The sequence below is a fragment of the Crotalus tigris genome, unplaced genomic scaffold (genome assembly GCF_016545835.1).
Source record: "Crotalus tigris isolate CLP2741 ecotype Arizona unplaced genomic scaffold, ASM1654583v1 scf7180000023617.9722795, whole genome shotgun sequence".
In the NCBI taxonomy this organism is placed as follows: domain Eukaryota; kingdom Metazoa; phylum Chordata; class Lepidosauria; order Squamata; family Viperidae; genus Crotalus; species Crotalus tigris.
In genome coordinates this window covers 726,238-742,785 of record NW_024100081.1, presented here as the reverse complement: position 1 = coordinate 742,785, position 16,548 = coordinate 726,238, and positions in this window count along the sequence as shown.

The following is a 16,548-nucleotide window of genomic DNA, read 5'->3' as shown; positions in this document are numbered from 1 at the left end:
ACAATAGGCATTTTGATCAAAACAATTTGAGAATATTATAATGACATCTGATAAATATCAGATTAAAGCAATCCTATCAGTAATTACAGGAGGAGGGAAGATAGATTGAACATGATGCTACAATATAGAATAACTGCTATAGCTATATATCGCTCCTATAGGTGCTCAGCTTTTCTAAAATGGTAGAAATGTCAGAAATTCTTTACCCAACATTGTATACACCTAGAACCAGGGCATTTTTTCCTCATAGAATGCCCAGAACGGAGTTCCGGCACCTTTTTTGGATGGAACCTTATAGGAAAGGCAAGGCAGGTTGAATGACATGTGTGAGTTCCAGCACCTTTTTTTTTTTTTAAGAAAAAAACCACTGCCTAGAACTATCTTGATGAGGATTGATGACCTATAATTTGCACCCACAGAGAACTGAAAAACGTATATTTAGTACATTCCATTAACAATATTTTCTGTACTGTCAGTTCCTGGATTAAGAACATCTGACTTACGGGCAACTTGTTCTTATGAACAGGCTGCCTATTACTAAAAATGGCAGACGGCATTCTTCTTCCTCAAACAGACGAACCACTGAAGCCTTGTGTTTTTAATATACAACCTGTTTCCAGCAGTTCATGAAAACATGGTGCTATTTCATTGGTTCATCGGTTCGAGGAAGGAGAACGCCATCCGCCATTTTTAATAATAATAACTCATAATGTGAGTTCAGACTTACATACAATTTTGAATTAAAGACAGATTGGGGAACAGTTCTCATTCTTAGCCCAGGGACTGTCTGTACATCAATCATACAAAAAGATGCTACAGCATCTTTGATACATTACTTCTATTGACCATGGCAGCAATGATTTCATTATTGACCGGTCCCTGTTATTTGTCTAAGAAGCAGTGTAAATCCACAAACACGATTTTGAAGCCCAATACACAATTATCCAGGAAAGTAGGCCTTCTATAACTCAGGGAACAGCAGATAATTTACAACCTGGTAGGCTGAAGGAATCACTTAAACAGATTGATCGAACATTTTCAACAACAGCTCACTACTTAATTGGCCAAGTGCATGTGGTTGAAAAATGTGTGAAAACAGAAGAAACAGAATATTTGCTGGGTTTTTTAAAAAAAGTATTACGCAGACATGGTGAATTGGATGGTTGAAACTACGCTAGAGTTGAAGCATTTTTTTCTTTATAGGTCTGCATGCAGCTAAAGGGAGGAAAATTGGTGCAAATATGAATGTTTGGAAAAGTCATATGCTGAATTGTTTGGCTTTTTGTATCTGATTGAAATGTACCCATTAAACAGCCAAGACATTTTGTTTGTTTAAACCAGTAATGCTGGCCCAGTTACTGGAACAGCAAGTTAATCGCTACGGCACTTGAAAGAAGAAGATGAGTGTTTTAAATTAATTGTTTAGTCTTCCTATCTGGCTTTGAAGGTCTCTGTGCTTTGAAGCTTTCAGGGTTTTAGATTCCAAGATGAATTTGCTTCTCAATGTAACAGCTTGCTTTCAAAAACAGCATACTTAGGCAGTGCAACATTTGTTTGACATGATTTTTTTCCCTTCATCTGGGAGAACAAAATATGAATTATCTTTTCAAGAAAAATATTACATCAGCTTCTTGCCATTTATGGCTGGAGGTTTTCACTAAACCCAGAAGAGGTCACTGTTTCTCTTTTCAGCCTCTCTGACAGCCACCCTTGGAAGTGGCTTTAAAATGTTTAGAGACCTGGAACCTGTTAAAATGAGGCATGCCATGCAACTGAATGATTTCCAATATCTTCATTATATTCTCCAGGGAATCTGGCTTAACATAACAGCTGGATTGGATGAACATAAATATATCAGTAGTGAGTGAAGTTGTGTTATTAATGTTTCCCAGCATGCATTTTAATTTGAGATTTAGCCATTGAAGCACAACATGTATTTAAATTGTTGCCTGGACTTTTATTGAAAACATTCGACATCTTTGTTGCAAGCTAGGCAGCGACTTGGATTGGAATTGAGATGTTGAATGTTTTCATTTTACTTTTGGAGAATGCCTTGCTTGAAGGACTAGGGACTTGTCCTGGTATTAAAAGGCTATAAATAGGCTTACTGTACATCCCAATTTGACTGGGGTCGTCCCAGTTTTAAACTTCAACTCAGGTGTCCCTGATTACAACAACAACAAAATATCCCCAAATTAGGGCTGCACAAACAAACAAGGAAAACCAGCGAATGCTCAGCTTTGTCTGTGCAAATCTGCTGATCGTGAGCGTTGCGGCCCCTTAATCGATTAAAAAATATGACATGCCTACCTGTAAGCACCTGGGTGGTGAATATATATCTTATCAAATTGAAATGCTTGATTTGGGGGGGGGCATAATGGAGACCATTCTTGTGCTCTGATTTTCCTCATGACCACAATTGAACCCTAACATTTTTGTAGCTTGGTGAGACATTTGTTAAAGGAGTTTTGCCCATTTTACGGCCTTTCTTGTCACCGTTGTTAAGTAAATCACTGCAGTTGATAACCTAGAAAGCTGGTTGTTAAGTGAATCTGGCTTCCCCATTGATTTTGCTCCTCAGAAAGTCACAAAAGGTCATCACCTGACCTTGGGGACACAGCAACGGTCATAGGCATGAACCACTTGCCAAGCATTTGAATGTTGATCATGTGATCATGGGGATGCTGCAAAGGTCGTAAATGTGAAAAAAGGCCATGTCACTTTTTTTCAGTGCCGTTGTAACTTTGAGCGGTCACTAAATGAAGCCTAGTAAGTCGAGGGCTACCTGTATCTGTTCGATTTGCCTCCATGATATTTAGAAATAATTTCAGTTATTAAAACACATTTTGCACTAACAGGAAGCAAGATGATGTTCATAGGCTAAATGGAGACTTCTGGCATTCAGTTCCTCTCTGCTGCTGTAGTGTCACTGCATCCACGTGTCACTTGTTGGGCCTGCCTCAGGCCTAGGTGCTTTTAGTGTTGAAAAAAAAGGCTGAGACTCCAGAAAGAGTACAGAGAAGAGCAACAACGATGATTAGGGGACTGGAGGCTAAAACATATAAGGAACGGTTGCTGGAATTGGGTATGTCTAGTTTAACGAAGAGAAGGACGAAGGGGGACATGATAGCAGTGTTCCAATATCTCAGGGGCTGCCATAAAGAAGAGGGAGTCAAGCTATTCTCCAAAGCGCCTGAAGGCAGGACAAGAAGCAACGGATGGAAACTAATCAAGGAGAGAAGCAACCTAGAACTAAGGAGAAACTTCCTGACAGTTAGAACAATTAATCAATGGAACAACCTGCCTGCAGAAGCGGTAAATGCTCCAACACTGGAAGTTTTTAAGAAGAGACTGGACAGCCATTTGTACGAAATAGTGTAGAGTTTCCTGCCTGAGCAGGGGGTTGAACTCAATGACCTCCAAGGTCCCTTCCAACTTTTATTATTATTATTATTATTATTATTATTATTATTATTATTATTATTATTATTATTATTACTATGTCCAGTCATAAAAGAGCCAAGGTTGCCTAGCCCTGTTCTAATTATAGTATTTATATCATTATCCAAAGCAACTCTGGGTATTAGGGTATTGTGATCTGCTGTTTCTATTTTATCATTTTTATACTGCCATTTATCATTTTTATACTGTCTGGTATATTGCGAGGTACCCAGAATAATTTGGAGTAAAAGAGACATCACTCTGAATTTAAAATAATAAACAGAACAGGTCACTCAGTCCAATGAGGCTAATTTCCCAATAAATATAAAATTGCAGTTCAAGACATGAGTGGCAACTTCTACTTCCTTTTCTATCCACCAGTAGAGGTTGCACACATGTGCATGTGGATGTGTTCAGGTGTGCCCCCATTCACAGTAAGTGTTGCATGCTGTCTCCTTTGGATGCCCATGCTTTTTCCAAACAAGGACAGACTTAAGAGACAGGCAGAGTTGGGGAAAGTGCCTTCTCACAGTTCTCTATTAGGCAGTTAGTTGGTCATCAATAATGTTATCCATTTTTCTATCATAGCGGCCAGCATTGTAAATATATTATTAATTTGAGGTTATTTTTATTTATGAGACAGTATATAAACCTCAGTACCCACTTCATCAATCATTTTCATATAGTGGTTGCAATCAGATCGATGCATGAAAATGTATGCATTGCCTTATATTAAAAAGATAACATCAGCTTCAAGCCAGCTTTCAGTCTGATGACTTCACTGATACATTCCTGACAACAGCATGGAAGTATTTGTCATGGCTTTCTTCTGGGAAAGACTTTCAACTTCCCAGGCATGTTATTCAACTAATAATTATATCAGCAATGTAGAAGAGGTAGAAAAGATGTATCTAAATCTTCTTCTTCTTCTTCTTCTTCTTCTTCTTCTTCTTCTTCTTCTTCTTCTTCTTCTTCTTCTTCTTCTTCTTCTTCTTCTTCTTCTTCTTCTTCTTCTTCCTCTTCCTCTTCCTCTTCCTCTTCTTTTTCTTCTTCTTCTCCTCCTCCTCCTCCTCCTCCTCCTCCTTCTCCTCCTCCTCCTCCTCCTCCTCCTCCTCCATTCCACACGGCCACCCCTGCAGCTTTTCTTTTCCCCATCAAATCCCCTTCTGTGGATTCTGCTTGGATGGGGTAATTAGGTAGTCCTCAACTTATGACCATAATTGAACCCAACATTTCTATTGCTAAGTGAGACATTTGTTAAGCGAACATTGACCCAGTTTATGACCTTTCTTGCCACAGGTGTTAAGTGAATCACTGCAGTTGTTAAGTTAGTGACACGCTTATTAAGTGAACCTGGAGTCCCATTGACTTTGCCTGTCAGAAAGTCTCAAAAGATGATCCCATGACCCCAGGACACTGCAACCATCATAGATACAGCCAGTTGCCAAGCATCTGAATTTTGATGCTGCTATGGTCGTAAATGTGAAAAATGGTCATAAGTCACTTTTTTCACTGCTTCCGTAACTTCGAACTGCCACTAAATGAAATGTTGTAAGGCGAGCACTACCGGCAATGACACAAAAAGTCTCAAAGAGATGTAGATTAGTTGCTTGATAAAGCATCACTTTGGTGCAGTGGTTAAAGCATGGGGCTTGAAACTGGGAAACAATGAATTCTTGTTTTGCCTAAGGGACAAAGCCACTTGGGAGACCTTGGACCAGTCATTCTCTCTCAGCCCTAGGAAGGAAGCAATGGCAAAACACTTCTGAGAAACTTGCCAAGACGTCTGCAGGGTCTAATTCAGGCAGTCACTAGGACTGAAAAACTGACTTAAAGACACACCCACAAGTTACTGGGGGAAGACTTTGCCCAGGAGACGGAGACCTCTGATTATGCAGGTCTCAGCTTTCCAATGACTCCCCTCATACTCATGAATCATCCCATCCATTTTGCCTCCATTAAGACAGATGATTGATGTTGGGAGAGAAAGGACATGGGATGATTATGAGAAGAATGTTGATATCAGAAGGCAGACTTCGCTTTCTATTTTTGGAAAGAGAGATGCAAAACATCTCATAGCTCCTAGGATGCCTCCTGTCAGCCACAGAACCCCAGCCAAATTCATCTTACAGATCCTTACTGAACCAGCCTCGTTTACAATATTATTTAAAAATTAATTATATAAAATATATTTTATTTTAGAAACCATGGTATAATTTTGCGGCTGCAACCTTCATTTGTTCCCAAGCACAGACTTTCAATAAGAAGAAAGTTCCCAGAAGTTCCAGCCAGTGAGTTAGGCAAATTCATGAAATCAGGTTATTTATGTGATGTCAGGGCCATTTGAGCTTTAAAGATTAATATTCATACTTGAGATCGAAGCAAACAAACTTAAGTCAGTTGTGACAGGCATAATCTCAACTGCTGATCCTGGATAAAATTCAAGCAGTGGCATTCAGGACCAAATAAAGTATTTAGATTACCTTCGAGGGCAGTACCACCACTCCCTTGCAATAATGCACCCTGAAAAGGTTTTCAAAATAAATCATAGTGGCCAGATCTGATTTCTCCTAGAAAAGGCATAATTGTGTTACATTCCTTGATCCCACCATCATCTGAGCAAAGGAATAAGGTTGGGTCATTGTACTTCCCAAACTGCAAATATGCTATTGAAGAAAAAGAGAAGAGATGAATACAGTTTTAAAAAAAATCCTGGATTAGACAGTTGTGTCAATGCCAAAATGATACTTTGCCAATTTGATAGACCCATTGGGAAATCTAGAACAGGTGCTGTATAAGGTTAGGAGAAACTTCCTAACAATGAGGACAATTAATCAGTGGAATAGCTTTCAGATATCATGGGTGCTCATCACTGGAGGTAGTAGTAGTAGTAGTAGTAGTAGTAGTAGTAATAATAAGATGATGATGATGATGATGATGATGATGATGATGACGATGACAACAACATTTTAAAGAAGTGACTAGACAGTCACTTGTCTGAAATGGTATAGGTTCTCCTGCTTGAGCAGGGGGCTGGACTAGAAGACTTCCAAGGTCTCTTCCAGATTCTATTCTATTCTATTCTATTCTATTCTATTCTATTCTATTCTATTCTATTCTATTCTACTCTACTCTACTCTACTCTACTCTACTCTACTCTACTCTACTCCACTCCACTCCACTCCACTCCACTCCACTCCACTCCATTCCATTCCACCAGGGAGAAGAATAAGAAGGAATCTTACAGAGACAATAATACTTACTAGTGGCAAAGAGCATCTACAGAATGAACATGAAGCAGACTGGCTTCTGGGTAAGACTTCTCAGGATTTGAAATGACTATCTGGAAATTAAGTAGTCAAATCAACCAGTGATGGACATGCTGCATTTAGGTTCCCAGATTAGGACTCAATTATAAATCTTCACACACACACACACACACACACACACACACACACACACACACACACACCCCTACTCTACCCAGCCTAAAGCTACTAGGTTTAAGCCAGGGCTAGATAAACATCCTTGAAAACAGACAGAAGCCATTTAAATGATTGGTTGCTGCCAGTCTGAATAAGATGCAGTTCCCATAATGCTTGCTGGTGCTTCCAAATTTCCCTTATTTCAGCAGGCTCTGTGCCCTGTGCTTCTTACTCTTGAAGCCAAGCGGTGGTTGGCTGTTGACATACCCAATATCTCTACTTTAAGTACTGCTGGCTCCTGGCTTATTATTCATACTACTGAAACGAAGAGTAGAAAATAGAAAGGAGATTCTGGAAAGCTGATGGACAAGTGTCAACCTGTTGAGATTTTTCTGTCATCCCCTGGATATTCAGTAGTGAGCAACTCCACAGACATGATGAGGATAGGATTGCAATCACTCAGTCCCTTTCATATTCTTAGACCAAAGGAAAGAACAGCCACTCTCTTCATGACTGGAAACACCGTGGCAGTTTTCAAGTATCCTATGGAGGTCCATTGAGTGAAACCCCCAGTGGCAGCCTTTGTCAACCTGACACCCAGCCCGCCTGGCCAAGAACAGTCACGAGCAACTAGCAAACACGTTGGCATTTTTCTTTTGGCTGCTGTCTCCATCCCTTCTCTGCAAGGGGGAAATTTGGGGTTGGGGAGAACTGAAGTGACTTATGCAGAAATAACAACCACCAATCACTTGAGAAAGAAAAACGTCAAGGGTAATCTTCATCTTTTTGTCGGGTGATTTTTCAAGAGGTGTACAAAAAACTGGCAAAAAGTAAAGCTGAAGGGATTCACATACTGAAGGCTGAATCGGTTTCAAGAATCTGAAAATGGAAAGAGATCATAACACACTTGGCAAAAGGGTCAGACTCTCTCCTCTCCAGTTTCAGCCAAAGAGACTAAAACATACAAAGAACGGCTGCAGGACTTGGGTTTGGCTAGTCTAAAGAAAAGAAGAAATAGGGAAGACATGATAGCAGTATTCCAGTACTTGAGGGGATGCCACAAAGAAGAGGAGGGTCACGTTATTCTCCAAAGCACCAGAGGGCAGGACGAGAAATGATGGTTGGAAACAGATCAAAGAGAAAAGCAACCTAGAATTAAGGAGAAACTTCCTGACAGTTAGAACAATTAACCAGTGGAACAACCTGCCTCCAGAAGTGGTGAAGTGGTGAATGCTCCAACACTGTCTTTTAAGAAAAGACTGGACAGCCATTTGTCCGAACTGGTATAGGGTTTCCTGCCTGAGCAGGGGGTTGGACTAGATGACCTCCAAGGTCCCTTCCAACATTATTATTATTATTACTATTATTATGATATGATGATAATGATGATGATGATGATGATGATGGATCATCGCACAGTCAGCCAGATGTTCAGACTGGATTTGGCATTTTGTCTACCTATCGAGTCCTTACCCAGGACCTGGGATAGGCAGATGTGGATGTTTGATGGTATTACAGGATATCGTCACAGGATGGAAGCAGTTCCTAGTAAGGCCGCCTTTTGCAATTGACTAATAGCGAATTTGTCAACGCCAATGGTGTTCAAGTGGTGCTCCAGTTGTTTTGGGATTGCACCCAAGGAGCCTATGACTATTGGTACTACCCTTGCTTGCTTTTGCCACAGTCTTTCTATTTCTATTTGTAGGTCTTTGTATTTTGTTATCTTCTCCAGTTCTTTCTCTTCTATTCTGCTGTCTCCAGGCACTGCCACGTCCACTATCCAGACTTTTTTGTCTTTCTTATCGACAATTGTTAAGTCTGGGGTGTTATGTTGCAGGTGCTTGTCTGTTTGAATTCTGAAGTCCCAGAGCAGTTTAATTTTATCATTTTCTATGACTTTCTCTATTTTATGATCCCACCAGTTTTTGCTTAGAGGCAAATGATATTTTTTGCAGATCTTCCAATGCACCATTGTTGCTACTTTGTCATGCCGCTGCTTGTAATCAGTCTGTGCAATCTTCTTGCAACAGCTTACCAAGTGGTCCACTGTTTCTTCAGCTTCTTTGCATAGGCGGCACTTACTGTCTGTTGCTGTCTTCTCAATTTTGACTTTATATGCATTTGTCCTTAAGGCTTGGTCTTGTGCAGCCAGAATTAGTCCCTCGGTCTCTTTCTTCAATTTTCCTGCTCTTAGCCATTGCCAGGTTTTATTATTATCTGCTTTCCCAGCTATTTTTTTTTCATGTATTGGCCATGTAGTGCTTTGTCTTCCCATGCCTCTATTCTGTTCTTCATTTGGTCTTTCTTGTAGGCCAGTTTGGTCTCTCCAGTAGTCAGTAAGCCTTCCTGATATACTAATTTCAGTGCATCTTCATCATTGTTCTTCAGATATTCTTCAAATGCCATTTTTTCTTCTTCAACCATCTGATGTACTTGTAGTATTCCACACCCACCAATTTGCCTTGGTAGATAAAGTCTGTCAATGTCACTACGTGGATGAAGGGCATGATTCATTGTCATTATTTTTCTGGTCTGCCTATCCATTGCTTTTAGTTCTGCTTGAGTTCAGTCCACTATTCCAGCTGTGTACCTAATGACTGGGATTGCCCAGGTGTTGATTGCCTTTATGGTATTTCCTCCATTGAGTTTGGACTTTAAGATCTTCTTCACTCTCTTGATGTATTCACCTCTAATCTTTTTCTTGACTTCAGTGTGCTTGATATTGTCAGCTTGAAGGATACCCAAGTATTTGTAGTAATCTTCCTCATCCAGACTCTTAATGTTATTTTCGTGGGGCATCTTGATTCCTTCAGTTTTCACTATTTTTCCTTGTTTGATAGTAAGTGTGGCACATTTGTCCAAGCCAAACTCCATTACAATATCTTGGCTATATATACGGACAGTGTTGAGCAGCGATTCTATTTCAGATGATGTTTTTCCATACAGCTTCAGATCATCCATGTAAAGGAGATGGGATAGTCTGGTAGATGTTTTTGATGTCTGATAGCCATGTCCTGAGTTATTCAGTATTGTTGACAGAGGAAACAGTGCAATAACAAATAGTAATGGTGACAATTATTATTATTATTATTATGGATCATCACACAATCAGCCAGATGTTCAGACTGGATTTGGCATTTTGTCTACCTATTGAGTCCTTACCCAGGACCTGGGATAGGCAGATGTGGATGTTTGATGGTATTACAGATATCGTCGCAAGATGGAAGCAGTTCCTAGTAAGGCCACCTTTTGCAATCGACTAATGGCGAATTTGTCAATGCCAATGGTGTTCAAGTGGTTCCAGTTGTTTTGGGATTGTACTCAAGGTGCCTATTACTATTGGTACTACCCTTGCTTACTTTTGCCACAGTCTTTCTATTTCTATTTGTAGGTGTTTGTATTTTGTTATCTTCTCCAGTTCTATTACTATTACTACTACTACTACTACTACTACTACTACTATTATTATTATTATTATTATTTTTATTATTATTATTATTAAAGCTTTCTTGAATAAATCTTTTTTTTTCTTTTCCAGCGGGGTGGGTAAACAGAAAAATTTTGACTCCTGTAATCCCTTTAGAATCAAATTCTCCTTGGGATTTTTGCCAGGTATATACAGTATATTAGAGTCATATTAACTGATCACATTTGGTTCCAGAAGACACATCTGAACTTATCTGGACACATCTGGAGCTCTCCACCACATCTAAGCTCTATGAAGCACCCAAAAATGGGTAGATCAGCCAGGAATGGGGAGGGTAGGGAGGAATTATGTTCTCCTCAGCTCTGAAATTACCCCAGCTGGAATGTATGCAAGAGACCCCGGATAGCCTCTGGTATAGTTATCCATCTATATCCCCCACCCACTGTGAGTGCTAAGATTTGCAATCTTGGCACACTGGGATGGTGTCAGGTTGGGATAAACAAGGGTTGAAGGATGCTATATCTTCCCCTAGGACAGACCTATTTGGTGTTGGCTGTTTAGGCAGGTCAAACAGGAGCAAACATTAGACCCATGAAAAACTCTTTGAATGCAAATCAAATGCATCTTTTCCCAAGATGGGAAAAATAATAAGTGCTCTTTCTGAGCACACATGCATGTGATTGCACTCTAAAACCAATGATCAGGATAGGATGGATGGATATATAAATTGTAAAAAAATATTTATCAAATTTATATATGCCATCCAGAATCACCTTGGGTTATATAAATCTGATTAATAAATAAAAAACAATTTGTAATATTCCTTCAGGATTTGTGCCAATCACGAGGTTTTCATCATTTTCTTTGCACTGCTTGTCCTTTTTCTGTGGACTTCTACCATGTTCTCAAATACTTCATTCAATACTATTTAAAAAATAATTCCTTAATGATAATGATAATGCATTCTTTGTTTTCTCTTCCGCTCATTTTATGATCTTGAGTTTCTGGCAGCTCAGTCCTCAACTTATGACTGTAATTGAGCCCACACTGTGCCAATTTTTACGAACTTTTGGTGAGGGTCTACAATGCACTTTTTTTTTTTTGCCAGAAACCAGAAGTTAAAGGGTCTTTTTTGACAAATAACCATAGTAGTTACATGACCACGGGGATGCTACAAATGGCCGGTTGCCAAGTGCCCAAAATGTGATCACATGACTGTGGAGATGGGGAAGGCCTGGCCTGCATAACTTCAAAACCAGGTCATAAGTAGCCCTGGGAGGCCCATTGTAACTTTGTAACAAGTCATAAGTTGAGGACTATCTGTATTTGCAAAATATGCTCTAATTTAAAGGCCTTCTGAATTTGAACTACCACTGTATTCCTTACAACAGTTCATTTAGTGGCTGTTCGAAGTTACAATGGCACTGAAAAAAGGGACTTATGATCATTTTCAAACGTATGACTGTTGCAGCATCCCCACGGTCAAATGATCAGAATTTGAATGCTTGGCAATTGACTCATATTTGTGATGGTTGAGGTGTCCCAGGGTCATGTGATTTTTTGTGACCTTCTGACAAGCAAAGTCAATGGGGAAGCCAGATTCACTTTACGACCAGGTTACTAATTTAACAACCGCAGTGATTCATTTAACACTGGTGGCAAGAAAGGTCATAAAATGGGGCAAAACTCACTTAACAAATGTTTCGCTATGCAACAGACTTATGACTCAATTGTGGTCATAAGTCAAGAACTACCTGAAAGTGGTAGCAGTGTGTTACTCGTAGGGAAGACAAGGTGAAATGTGCATTATTCAGAAAGGGACTCCAAGGCCAGGCACGATGCAAGGAATAAAGAAAGCACCACTGTCTCTGATAATGTACTCCAAGAATTTGAATCCAGTTCATAGCACTACTAGCCAAACATATGATCATATTTGATTAATTCATAACTTCAGGATTAGGACCAGGGCACAGAAGACAGTAACTGTTGAGAGCGATCCAATTTTACTTTCTATATTGACATTAGGGTGTCTGTCACCCCCCCCCCATAAGACCCATAAAATCCCTGTTGGTAAACCCCTGAACATGATGCCTTAAGGTCCATTTTCCCATCCATTGAGCTATGAAGGGTCAAATAAAAGAGACTCACCTTAATAGGTTTCTTTGTTTTGGGGCATGCAACTAGGAAAGATGACATCAAGTTGAGGTCTGGAGTGAAAAGAAAAATAGAGAGAGAAATTCTCTGGGGAGGCCATGTATACAGGGTTGCTTTAGGAACCCTGTGCTATGAACTATCAGGAGGAAGAAAGGATTAACCTTTTCTTCCATATTTGGAAAACAGCTGTGCTGGAGAAGATTAGTTTAACTCAAAAAACCCCTTGGGCTGTTTCAAGCTCTAGCTGACCTCCCATCACTTAGTATTGTCTGGATTATGGTGAGTGACACAATAGGCATCCTGGATGTAACTGGTCCAAGATTCCAAAACTAAGAGTCCGAAAGACCTCTGATTGAAACTCTATTCTTCTCCCATTGGTATACTGAATTAGGAGGAGAAGTAATCTAACTTGGTATAAACCAGCTTTTTAGAAGGAAGGATGAGGCAGAAGAGTACTATGAAGGTGAAAACAACAAGATTCCATTCATCCAAAGGGCAAAACAACATGTACATCTTTCATGATGCGACTTCTGCGCAATGCAACATAGGAAGTGAGGCCCAAACACTATAATTGAATAATGGAAGCAACAGAACATCTTGTGGCATCTTAAAGACTGATTTATTGTGGCATAAACTCTGATGGACTAGAGCCCATTCATCAGCTGTAGTCAACAAAAGCTACAGTCAAGATTTCCTGTTGTTTTAGCTGCAACAGGCTAAAGTAGCTATTCCCCTGGAAAGGATATAATGATTACAACATGGAGCTGTGTAAAGTTCTCCTGCCATTTTTTTCCCCATATATTTTTCAGCCATTGAAAATTGAATTTTAACTTCGGAAATGCTCAACTTTGCCTCAGAGTTTCCCACACCTTCCACTTACACAGTTTACTTATTAACTAATTGTGCTTTTTCTTTTTCATATTTTAAGTCATAAATGCCTCTCAGAGTTTCCCTCGCTTACATAATGTGAGCAATCCAGAAAGGACAAAAAAACTTTGTCCTAATCTTTGTGTGATATTCCTCCTGGGACATTTTCTTCTTCTGTGGGGTCATCACTGAAACCAAACTGGTCTTTCAAAGGTAACTTCTAAATGTAGAATCGTCCTCTATTTCTCGGTCTTGTCCGCGGTATTACTGTACTGCCTTTTTTGGCTATCAGATCCTGGATGCAGAAATCCAAATGGCCACGAGATGGTGGCAAGTAAACACACCAACCCCCCCCCCTATAGTTCAATATTGTGGAAACTCTCACTAAATGGATACAGTAATAGATGTGGCCAATGGTGGGATTTAGCCGGTTCGCACCACTTCAGCAGAACCGGTAGCTAATTTTTTGCCGAGGCCCAGAATGGATTTCTGGAAGCAGCATCCACACAGAGAACTGGTTGTTCACATATTTGAATCCCACTACTGGGTGTGGCCAATTACAAAACACCCATTTACCAGAAGGAAATTGATAAAGTTGCTCCCTGATATCTTCAGTTGCTCCTCACAATCGTATTATGATCACAGTTAGTTTCGATTTTCCCCCTCCACACCCCATCTGATAGTCACGCATTCAGATGAAAACTAGATTGAAGAAAAAAACCACTCTTCCTTATTTCTTGTGGGTCCTATGTAAGGTTTAGAGGCATTTTTATAAGAAAGGACAGTGCTAGACTTAGAGTTCTATTCTGAAGCATGCCAGCTCCCAAAGTCCTTTTTTAAAAAAAAATACCTAAAAGGATCTTTAAAAAAAAAAATCAGATAGGGCAAGAGATCAGGGAATGAACATCTTCTAGAATATTTTGCACTCCTATCTATGAAATACTGCCTCTTCATTTAAGTTTCATCACCACACTTTTTTCATAACCTCACTTTTTTGTTGCCCAGTCCCCAGAGCTCCACTAAAAGTTAAGATAATGCAAGTCATCATTTGAAAGGATCTCAGAGATTGGACAACCATTTGTCTGAAACGGTACAGAGTTTCCTGCTTGAGCTGGGAGTTGGACTAGAAGACCTCCAAGGTCCCTTCCAATTCTGTTATTCTGTAATTCATTTAGCCTGTCAAATTCCTCAGTACAGGATCTCTTGAAGTATTTTGGTCATATGGCTACCCAACCTGTGTTTGAAGACCTCTGGTAAAGAGGAACACGTCACTTCATGAGACAACTTATTCCACTGCTTGACAGCTCTTAGTATCAGGAAATTCTTTCTAACATGTAATCTGAGTCTACTTCCTTTCCATTTCCTTTCACTAGTTTTGGAATTTATCTTCAGGGCAAGATTTTTTAAAATTTTCTCTTGGTCTTCTAAAGTGTAGCCAAAGTTTCTAGTTTTATATCGTCTGCAGATGTGACAATCATTTCTCAACGTCTTTATCATAGTCATTAATAAAAAATGTTATATAGCACAAGGCCCAGGTCACAGTCCTATGATATTCCAATCAAACCTACTTTCTAAACAAATACAGAACTGATGCAGTCATCGTGGACTTCAACTCCCAGAATTCCTGAGCCAGAATGGCTGGCTCAGGAATTCTGGGAGTTGAAGTCCAGGAGTCATAAAAGAGCCAAGGTTGCCTACCCCTGCTCTAGTCTATCTTTCATCATTTTATTAGAAAAATATATCATGAGAGATACTCCACTAAATCAGTCGAGATACAGAATGTCAGTGGCATTCCCCCAATGCATTAATCTAGTAATTCTGTCAAAAAATGAGATAAGGTTAGCATGACTTGTTTGTGACAAAGCCATGCTGGCTCTTGTTAATTGTGGCATTCCTATTCAAGTGCTTAAAACAGGGGTCTTCAAACTTGGCCCCTTTATGACTTGTGGACTTCAACTCCCAGAATTCCTCAGCCAATGTGCCTGGCTGAGGAATTCTGGGAGTTGAAGTCCATAAGTCATAAAAGGGCCAAGTTTGGAGACCCCTGGCTTAAAACATACTTTTTAATAAACCACTGGAGGACTTTGCCCAGGAGGATGACAGGTTTGTAATGTCCTGAACCTTCTGTCTTCCTTTTTTGAATATAAGACATTTGTTTTCCATCCACTCTTCTGGGACCTCAACAGTCTGCCTTTAGGAGTTTTCAAAGATTAGAGTTAGAAGTTCTTCAATCACCTCCTCCAGTTCCTTCAATATCCAGGATGTAATTTATCTGAACTTGGAGACTTGAATTCATTTAAATTCATCCAGCATTCTTTTATCCTCTTGTCTATCTTAAGATGCAAATCCCTTCTTCCCCCAGTGGCATAATGATGACCAACTAAAGCTTCATTTCACTTCTCTCAGAAGGAGACAGACAAGACATAAAATAAGTTATTTTGCCTTCTTCCTATCATCTGTTACTAATTAATCTCTTTCTCCTCATTACAGACCTACAGCTTCCTTAGGTTTTGTTTGTGTATGTGTCTGTTTCTAGTATAGTTGAAAAAAAATCATTTTTGTTGGTTTGGGTGTTTATAACAAGCCTTGGCTATTTCTGAAGTTTAGTCTTTGATACTCAATGCCTACAATTTCTGGAGACTATCTTGTATCTTTCTTTGATTATATGACTCTGGTTCCATGTTCTATATATGTCCTTTTTCATTTTGACATTTTGCAAAGCTGCTGCCTAGATGACTCCCATTTTTCCTTCTAGCAGGAAGCGTTGGTGATTGCACTTTCGGTATCTTATTTCAGAGGATTTCTCATTCCTTTCAGACACTTAGTTTCTTCAGGATTACAAGCCATTGGTTCAGAAATTCATTCAGCCTAAAATCATCAAGGTCTACAAATTTGGTAATCATTTATTTATTTATTTATTTATGAGACTTATATACCGCTTTAAGTGCAAGCACTCTCTAAGCAGTGTACACCAGTAAGCAATGTATCATCTTCTCAACCCCTTTATTCATCCAGGTCATTGTTGAATAGCACAAGGCCCAAGGGAGAGCCCTGTGACATCTGTATGATGCAAATGTCCAAGCTGATATGGAACCATTTATGGATACTCTTTGGGTGGCCAATTATGAATCCATCCAATGGTCATTGCAAATATTCAACATGGTGGTTACAATCAGTAAGTTGTAATAAAACATTCACAACAGTAAACAAAGAAAATGGTCCAATATAAAAGAA